Genomic DNA, 10,852 nt, shown 5'->3' with positions numbered 1-10,852 from the left:
AAAATAAACTTCCTTGCATCTTTGAAGAGAGTTGGCCAATAAAAACCTGATTGTAGAACTTTTTGCGCGGTTCTTTCTCCAGCGTGATGTCCTCCATAAGCACTGCCATGACATTTACTCAATATCTCTTGTTGTTCATATTCGGGAACACATCTTCGCATAATACCATCCACTCCTTCTTTATATAAGTGTGGGTCATCCCGTAAATAATGCCTCAAATCATAAAAGAATTTCCTCCTTTGTCGAAACTGAAAAGGTTGGAGGCAAGTACTTGGAAACAATAAAGTTAGCATAATCAAGCATACCAAGGACCTGTCTCGCGAGCTCACCTTTATCACAGCCAATTGTTCATTTGGAAAACTATCATTAACAGGAACGGGATCATAAGCAATATTTTCCAATCTAGACAAATTATCAAGCAACAGGATTATCAAGCACCTTTCCTATCTACAATATGTAAATCAAATTCTTGCAAAAGAAGTACCCATCTAATAAGCCTCGGCTTAGCATCTTTCTTTGTCATTAGGTATCTAATTGCAAGCATGATCGGTATGAATAGTAACTTTTGAATCAACAATATAAGATCTAAATTTATCACAAGCAAAGACTACAGCTAATAATTCCTTTTCGTTGTAGCATAATTTCTTTGAGCAGCATCAAGAGTTTTACTAGCATAATGAATAACATTCAGTTTTTTATCTACTCGCTGTCCAAGAACAAGCACCTACAAAGCAAAATCACTAGCATCACACATAATTTCAAATGGTAAATTCCAATCAGAGGTTCAACTATAGGAGCAGCTTGTTAAGGCTTTCTTAAGAGTTTCAAAAGCTTCCTTACAATCATCATCAAAAACAAATGGTACATCTTTTTGAAGAAGATTAGTAAGAGGCTTTGAAATCTTGGAGAAATCTTTAATAAACCTCCTATAAAACCCAACGATGACCAAGAACACTACGAATACCTTTAACATCCCTGGATAGGGCATCTTCTCAATTGCTTCAACTTTAGCTCTATCAACTTCAATACCTCTCTCGAAATTTTATGTCCCAATACAATTCCTTCATTAACCATAAAGTGGCATTTCTCCCAATTAAGAACAAGGTTAGTTTCTTCACATCTCGCAAAACTTTATCAAGGTTTCGCAAGCAACTATCAAAAGAATTCCCATAAACGGAAAAATCATCCATGAATACCTCTACAATACTTTCACAAAAACCATGAAAAATAGCGGACATGCATCTTTGAAAAGTAGCAGGAGCATTACATAAACCAAAAGGCATACGTCTATAAGCATAAGTTCCATAGGGACAAGTAAAGGTGGTTTTCTCTTGATCTTTAGCTTTAACAACAATTTGTGAAAATCCGTAATAACCATCAAGAAAACAAAAATGAGTATTTTTAGACAATCTTTCTAGCATTTGATCAATAAATGGTAAAGGGTAATGATCTTTCTTAGTAACTTTATTAACTTTTCGAAAATCAATGCACATTCTATACCCTACAACTACTCTTTGAGGAATGAGCTCATCATTATCATTAGGCACAACAGTCATACCTCCTTTCTTGGGAACGCAATGTACAGGACTAACCCATCTACTATCAGCAATAGGATATATAATACCAGCTTCAAGAAGTCGTAATACCTCATTCCTTACCACTTCCTTCATCTTCGGAATTAGACGACGCCGAGGTTCAACAACAGAGCTTTGCATCATCTTCCATATTAATAGCATGTTGGCAAATAGATGGAGAAATCCCCTTCAAATCATCAAGAGTATAGCCAATAGCGCCTCAATGCTTCTTCAATATTTCCAATAACCTTTCTTCTTCAAACTCTGTAAGCTTAGAACTAATAATAACAGGATATATTTTCTTATCATCAATATGAGCATATTTAAGATTATCAAGTAAAGGCTTTAAATCAAAAACAGGATCTTCCTTTGGTGGCGGTGTTGTACCCAAATCTTCCACCGGTAAATCATGCTTGAGAATAGGTTGGCGAAGAAAAATTTCCTCAAGTTCATCTCTTTCTTTCCTAAAAATTTCACTCTCGCTATCCTCCAAATGTTGCCGCAAAGGATTGTTAGGAACAAGAACAATAGATGCACACTCGCTCCATTTTAAAATCATTACTAGGCAAATCAGCTTTATAAGGAGTTTTAGTAAATTTAGAGAAGTTAAACTCATAAGATTCACCAGCAAATTTAGTCAAAATTTTCTCTTTCTTGCAATCTATAATAGCTCCACAAGTATTTAGAAAAGGTCTACCAAAAATGATAGGACAATAATTACTAGCAGCAGAACCAAGTACCAAAAAGTCAGCAGGATATTTAATCTTACCGCATAAAACTTCCACATCTCGGACAATACCAATTGGTGAAATAGTTTCTCTATTAGCCAGCTGAATAACCACATCAATATCTTCAAGTTCACAAGAATCAATTTCGTGCATAATCTCCGTGTAAAGCTCATACGGAATAGCACTAACACTTGCACCAATATCACATAATCCATAATAGCAATGCTCACCAATTTTAACAGATAGCATAGGAACACTAGCTTGTTTGGGTTTATTGGGATGTGAAACAATATTAGAAGCATCTTCACAGAAAATAATATGACCATCCTCAACATTTTCGACCACAAGATCTTTAACTATTGCAACAAAGAAGTTCAATTTTTATTTGTTCTTCGAGGTTCTCTAGGTTTCTTTTCACTTTTATGAACCGCACTATTTATAACAGAGTACTCTTTCATTTTAGCAGGGAAAGGAGTTTTTTCAATATAAGCTTCAGGAATAACACGATCAGCAGTTTCAATTACAACACACTTATTAATAGATGAATCAATTTTATCTTTGTATGGTTCATGATACTTATCAAAATTCTTCTTAGGCAATTCATAATGAGAGGCAAAAGCTTTATAAAGATTTACAGCAACTTGGGAATCAAGACCATATGTAGCACTCATATTACGAAATAAATCAGTATCCATAAAAGCTTCAATGCATTTATAATCATAAATTATACCTGATTCTCTATCCTTGTCGTTCTCCCAACCTTCAGTATTTTCTTGGATTCGATCAAGAAGGTCCCTTTTAAACTCTTCTTTGTTGCGTGTAAATGATCCGGAACAAGAAGTATCCAAGCAAAGTCTTGTCTTGAAAAGAAAGTCTTGCATAGAAGTTATCAATAATAACATTACCGGAAGCTCATGAATGGGGCATTTGAGCATTAAAGACTTCAATCTCCCCCAAGCTTGGGCAATACTCTCTCCATCATGAGGCCAAAAATTATATATGCGATTCCGATCCTTATGAATTTCACTTGGAGGATAGAACTTAGAATAAAACCGGGGCACAATATCATTCCATTCAAGAGAATCCCCATTATCCAAGAATTTATACCAATGCGCCGCCTTACCGGACAGCGATAAAGAGAATAATTTCTTCCTCACTTCATCCATAGCAATACCTGCACATTTGAATAACCCGCATAATTCATGCAAAAACAAGTAAATGATCACCGGGGTGGACAGTTCCATCCCCTTCATAGCGGTTATCCATAACACGTTCAATAATTTTCATAGGTATTTTATATGGTATCACTTCCTCACTGGCGCCTCATCTACTACCGTTGCAGTAGTAGTAGATTTCCCAAATAGAAATTGAAGAGAAGATCTCTCCATAATGACTTATGGCAAGCAGTGCAGAAATAAAATCAGCACAACAAGAAGGTTTTCCTTACCAATTCCACTTACCAATAGCGCTTCACTCCCCGGCAACGGCGCCTGGAAAATAGTCTTGATGACCCACAAGTATAGGGGGTGTATCGTAGTATCTTCGATAAGTAAGAATGTCGATCCCAACGAGGAGCGAGAAGGTGTTGACAAGCAGTTTCGATGAAGGATTCACCGTAAATGCTCACGGACAAGTATTCGGGGGGTTTTGATGTAACGGATGAAATAAGTACGAGTAAGTAAAATGCGAGAGAAATAATTGCAGCGAGTGGCCCAATCCTTTTTAGCACAAAGGACAAGCCGGTTTGTTTACTTATAATGACCAAACGTTCTCGAGGACACATGGGATTTTAGTCTAGTGCTTTCGCTACATACGGCTAAATAATCTTCATTGTTATGATAAGTGTTGTGTGGGTGAACCTATGCTAATGTACCGCCCTTCCTAGGACTAAATACATACTTGTGATTATACCCCTTGCAAGCATCCGCAACTACAAGAAAGTAATTAAGAATAAATCTAACCACAGCCTTAAACTCGAGATCCCGCGATCCCTCCCGCATCGATATACCAACGGGGGTTTAGGTTTCGTCACTCCGGCAACCCCGCAATTAGCAAACGAATACAAGATGCATTCCCCTAGGCCCATAAATGGTGAAGTGTCATGTAGTCGACGTTCACATGACACCACTAGAAGAATAACACCACAACTTAAATATCACACCATTGAATATTACTCAACCATAGTTCACTACTAACATTTAGACTTCACCCATGTCCTCAAGAACTAAACGAACTACTCACGAGACATCATATGGAACATGATCGAAGTGATATGATGATGAATAACAATCTGAACATAAACTTGGTTCAATGGTTTCACTCAATAGCATCAACAACAAGTATAGATCGATACCGGGAGAGTTTCCCCTATCAAACAATCAAGATCAAACCCAAATTGCTACGGCGGTGACGGTGTCCAGCGGTGATGACGGCGGTGATGATGGTGGAGATGATGATGATGGTGATGGTGATGATGTCCAGCTCGATGTCGGTGACGATGGCGTCGATTTCCCCCTCCCGGACGGAATTTCCCGGCGGATTCCTCGCCCGCCGGAGAGCTCTTTTCTCTCTCGGTGTTCTCCGCCCCGCGAGGCGGCCGTAACTCTTCGTGAGGTATCCCCTCCGGCTTAGGTCTTCGGGACGAAGGGTTTGGCGAAGAAAAGGAGGCGAAAGGGGTCGTGGGCCCCTCGGACCACATGGCGGCGCGGCCGGGGCCTGGGCCGCGCCGCCCTAGGGTGTGGGCCCACCCCGGGTCCTCCCGGCTCCTCCTTCCGGCTTCCTTCGTCATCTTGAAAAATAGGATTTTTGGTATAATTTCCTTCCACAGTTGATCTTCCGAAATATTGCGTTCGACGGTGCTTTTTCCAGCAGTAATCCCGGCTCCGGTGTTCGATCCTCCAATAATGATGAAACATGCAAAATAGATGAAATAACATAAGTATTGTGTCCCAATATGAAATATATCAATGAATAACAGCAAATTATGATATAAAATAGTGATGCAAATTGGACGTATCAGGAAGTTTTTGAAATTTCCATGTTTGAAACCCAAAACCACTTCTCTTCATGCTTGACTTCATAAGACAAAGTTAAGGGTTAGGGGGTAGATACATGCTTTTTCTGTTTTGAATATGTTTAAACCTTGTTCATCAACTTGAATGCTTACTATATGACATAACAAGACTATATGTGCGTTGGTTTTTCATTTTTCATTTTTTTCTGAATGTTTATGCCCATTTGAATCTTGGTCAAATCCTAGGTTTTTGACCAAGATTTAAACAAGTATAAAATATGAAAACAAAAAGGTAAGCCTGGATCCTTCTTAATCACTCTAAAATGAAGCAGCTTTTGGGATGTTCTTGAAATTTTCATGTTTGAAACCCAAAACCACTTCTCTTCATGATTGACTTCATAATTAAGACAAAGTTTAAGGTTAGGGGCAGATATATACATGATTTTCTGGTTTGAATATGTCTAGACCTTGTTTATCAACTTTAATGTCTTACTATATGACATAAAGAATGTTATGTGCTTTGGTTTATCATTCTTTTTGTTTTTCCTAAATTTTTATGCCCATTTGAATCTTGGTCAAATCCTAGGTTTGACCAAGATTGAAACAAGTTTAAAACATCAAAATAGAAAGGTAAGCATGAATCATTCTTAATTATTCACTCTAAAATGAAGCTTTTGGGAGGTACTTGAAATTTTATGTTTGAAACCCAAAACCACTTCTCTTCATGTTTGACTTCATAAGACAGAGTTTATGGTTAAGGGTAGATAGATGATTTTTCTTGTTTGAATATGTCTAGACCTTGTTTATCAACTTGAATGCTTACTATATGACATAAGAATACTATGTGCTTTGCTTTTTCATTTTTCTAATTTTTTATTTGTTAAACCCATTTGAATCTTGGTCAAATCCTAGGTTTGACCAAGATTGAAACAAGTTTAAAACATCAAAATGGAAAGGTAAGCATGAATCATTCTTAATTATTCACTCTAAAATGAAGCTTTTGGGAGGTACTTGAAATTTTATGTTTGAAACCCAAAACCACTTCTCTTCATGTTTGACTTCATAAGACAAAGTTTATGGTTAAGGGTAGATAGATGATTTTTCTAGTTTGAATATGTCTAGACCTTGTTTATCAACTTGAATGCTTACTACAAGACAAAGTTTAGGGTTAGGGGTAGATACATTTTTTTTGGGTTTGAATATGTCGTCTAGACCTTGTTTATCAACTAATTCTTACTATATTACATAAGAAGGCTATGTTATTTGGTTTTTCATTTTTTCTATTTTTTTTTCTAAATTTTTATGCTCATTTGAATCTTGGTCAAATCCTAGGTTTGACCAAGATTGAAACAAGTTTAAAACAAGAAAATGAAAAGGTAATCCTGGATCCTGCTTAATTAAGTAGTCACTGTAAAATGAAGCTTTTGGGAGGTTTGTGAAATTTCCATGTTTGAAACCCAAAACCACTTAAGATAGAGTTTATGGTTAGGTGTAGATACATGATTTTTCTTGTTTGAATATGTCTAGACCTTGTTTATCAACTTGAATGCTTACTATATGACATAAGAATACTATGTGCTTTGCTTTTTCATTTTTCTAATTTTTTTAATTGTTAAAACCATTTGAATCTTGGTGGTCAAATCCTAGGTTTGACCAAGATTGAAACAAGTTTAAAACATCAAAATAGAAAGGTAAGCATGAATCATTCTTAATTATTCACTCTAAAATGAAGCTTTTGGGAGGTACATGAAATTTTATGTTTGAAACCCCAAACCACTTCTCTTCATGTTTGACTTCATAAGACAGAGATTATGGTTAAGGGTAGATAGATGATTTTTCTAGTTTGAATATGTCTAGACCTTGTTTATCAACTTGAATGCTTACTATATGACATAAGAATACTATGTGCATTGCTTTTTCATTTTTCTAATTTTTTATTTGTTAAACCCATTTGAATCTTGGTCAAATCCTAGGTTTGACCAAGATTGAAACAAGTTTAAAACATCAAAATGGAAAGGTAAGCATGAATCATTCTTAATTATTCACTCTAAAATGAAGCTTTTGGGAGTTACTTGAAATTTTATGTTTGAAACCCAAAACCACTTCTCTTTATGTTTGACTTCATAAGACAAAGTTTATGGTTAAGGGTAGATAGATGATTTTTCTAGTTTGAATATGTCTAGACCTTGTTTATCAACTTGAATGCTTACTATAAGACAAAGTTTAGGGTTAGGGGTAGATACATTTTTTTTGGTTTGGATATGTCGTCTAGACCTTGTTTATCAACTAATGCTTACTATATTACATAAGAAGGCTATGTTATTTGGTTTTTCATTTTTTCTATTTTTTTTTCTAAATTTTTATGCTCATTTGAATCTTGGTCAAATCCTAGGTTTGACCAAGATTTAGACAAGTTTAAAACAAGAAAATGAAAAGGTAATCCTGGATCCTGCTTAATTAGGCCTTGTTTACTCCTGGGGTATTTTCATCCCCTAGGGGTTTGGGGATGGGAGGGGATTTGGTGAAAACCCCCCTTTCACCCAATCCCCACTTTTCCCCAGATTTCCCACATTTTTCCACACCCTTCCCCACAGCTTCTAGTTACTTTGTTTTGGGATGAGAGGGGATATGAGAGGTATGAGATGGGATAACTAAAAACGCAATCTTTGCACCACACAACATGATAATGGACAACCACTAAATTAAAAACTCAATCTTTGATTGTGTAATGCACAACCAGTTCATAACCAAGTATTAGGTATAATTTTAAACGGCATTACACAAACACTATTTAACATGAAATCATTGTAATGCAATTTTCTCGAACAGGAACAAAGATGCAACAACTTGACAAATAAGTATCCTAGATAGTCATCAATATCGATATCATTTAGCTCTGATGACTCATCGGAGCTGCAGTCCATGGCAGACCTGGACAAAAAAGAAATTTTCAGAGACAAGACATCGCTAGAATAAAACACAGCAAGATATCTGATTAGGAAAACTTCCATGACAATAATTTGTAGTGCATGACAGAGACGTGGACGCAATGCTATATTGTTCATACATAGATACAGACAAGTGGTCAGTTCATCATATTTTCACAAGTCACATGGAGCCAAGGTGCAGGTATCTATAAAAAAAATGACATAAACATGTATATATCAGTAGAGACTTTGGCCATATAAATAGCCAGGTAGCCTCAGACCATCTTTTAGCATCTGTACAGACCTTAATAGCATATGTTAATGCTACTGCTCAATAATGGCAACAGTACATAAGTAGCCACATATGAAATGTAATGTCATTGTGAGCTTTTCGTTCGACCATCCATTAAAGGGCAAACCCCACAAAGAATTAGTTAAACTATGAACCACAACAGATTTTTCAACGCAAATATCATAAAATTCAGTCAATTGATTTGGGGAGACTATTGATATCACACATTCACACCATCAGTTCATCGGAGAGCAATTTAGTATGCTTACAGTTGCCAGCTTTTAGTTTCTACTCAAGAATATGTATAAATACTATACTTCTAACAACTTCCTCCCATCGAGCAACACAATTGTTTGTAGAGCATTTTAGGTTTACCATTTCTCATACAACTAACTATTTAACAATCACACAACACAGGTCTTCAGAACCTTCATTTAAACAGGGAACTGAGGAGTCTTATAGTACAAACTTATTGAATGGCCAATAAAAAAAGGGTGTCTCTACTCCAATTACTAACCAGAATAGTTAGTTCATTGCAAATATCGGAGGACCTGGAATCGTACCATTTATCCGATCAAAGTTCAGTATTATACAAAATTTGCCATTACCAATTCGCATCTTTCTAACAAGGATATAAATCTTAACTAGTTTTTACTGCATGGTCGCATAGAGACAGTTCAGAATCTATGAATGATACACTGTGTTGAGACAATATGGCTATGGATAAAGTTGAACACACACACCAGAATCATGCCTAGACACTCAACAAATACAAGCTGTCACACTTCTTGGAATTCAGCATATATATACACAACATTCCTTGCATAACAACAAAGAAGCTAGAATTTTCCTCAAACATATAAATTAGTACTACATCTTTACATCTCAACTATGAGAAAAGGGGTATAAAGGGTTATTTCAAATCTAATCATGTCCACGTTAGTCAAATTATTAATCAGATGAAATACACGCACATAAACAGGTGGGAATCGTTGCTAAAAAGGCCACTGCAACTAGTGTCCAACTGAACTCGACCGTTGCTTTCGTAAGCAGCAAACTAATTCACAGAACAGAACATTATTGCTACAACTGAATACTACTGTTGTAATAATACTGTAGAGCATGAAGAAGAGGGCAGAGCAAATCTACACAAAGCTGCCAATCCTGAACAATTCACACGCATTCAATTTACTGCGTAAATACCAGCAGCCTGGACGACATAGAACAGGAAGCCATGCTAAAGCTTCAGAATGTTCACTCTGTTGGCACTCGGCAGGCACTGAAAGCTATCCAACATGTACGCAGTAAATGGTCAATGCTCCAAGGAAGCAAAGCAGAGAACCTCCATGATCTTAGCTAGGGCCTACAAAGTTTCCATTAACTGAAGGTTTTATAAATCCATCCTAGAATATAACACGCATGTCAGTAGCAATGATTTTACGGAATTGGAAGAGATTATCGCTGCATAACAAGAAAGCACCTTGCTTTCATGGCTAATGACGCACTCCAAGGTAACAAGTACATAGCTCGGTTAAAATCTGTTTTTTCCTTTTCATAGCAGCCTACCAGCAAAAAAGAGGTGTTTTCAGTACATGAACTCGACTGTTCCTTTTGTAAGCAGCAAACTAATTCACGTAACGTAACAAGATATTATTGCTACAACTGAATACTACAGCTTGTAATAATACGATGAGAGCATGAAGAAGAGGGCAGAGCAAATCTACACAAAGCTGCCAATCCGAACAAGTCGGAGAGCGTAGCTGATTGACCATCAGCAGCAAGTTGAGGTGCCCGTGCAGGCTGCCGAGCAGCCTTGAATCCATCTAACGTCGACCCAGCTTGGCACCGGCTGCTGTTGCTCCCTTCCCTCGCGCCCCGCTCGTCGTCCACGCAACCTCCGTCCGGGAGCTCCGCCGCTGAGGCGGCGATACCAAGAAACCCTAGGGAGGAGGGGAAAAGGGGAGGAGCCGCGAGTACTCACCCGGGATCAGTCGCCGGAGGAGGATCTCGTCGGCGCCGTCTTGATCTGCTAGTTTTTCCCCGCCGCCGCCTTTCCTCGCTGCCGTCGCCGCCGTTGCGTCGCCGCCGTCGCTCGTTCTCCTGCTCGTTCTCCTTTTCACGACCGTATACACGGGGTCGACCTCGTGGATGAGAATACCGGAGTGTGCAGCTTACCGGGTCGGGAAGATCTGGGATGGGCCGGGATGTTACACTAAAAACCACTGAAGTAAACGGCCCATCGGGTAACTTTCGGAGTCGGTCGTGGGCCGGTATTTTACCCTCCCAAACCCAAAAATACTAGACAAGTAAACAAGGCC

The 10,852-nt window shown here is 37.8% G+C and overlaps 1 long non-coding RNA gene across 1 annotated transcript; it reads right to left on the bottom strand.

The window, feature by feature from the left end:
- Positions 1-7,996: 7,996 nt before the first annotated feature.
- Positions 7,997-10,154, bottom strand: LOC124678411. The gene is made up of 2 exons (XR_006994460.1): positions 9,738-10,154; positions 7,997-8,246 (listed from the first exon to the last, which is right to left on the bottom strand). It is a non-coding gene; the product is annotated as an uncharacterized LOC124678411 (long non-coding RNA).
- Between the last annotated feature and the right edge of the window lie 698 nt (positions 10,155-10,852).

The sequence above is a fragment of the Lolium rigidum genome, chromosome 7 (assembly GCF_022539505.1).
Source record: "Lolium rigidum isolate FL_2022 chromosome 7, APGP_CSIRO_Lrig_0.1, whole genome shotgun sequence".
Lineage (NCBI taxonomy): Eukaryota > Viridiplantae > Streptophyta > Magnoliopsida > Poales > Poaceae > Lolium > Lolium rigidum.
Note: the sequence above shows the minus strand (reverse complement) of the source record. Positions and strands in the feature narration are given on the sequence as shown.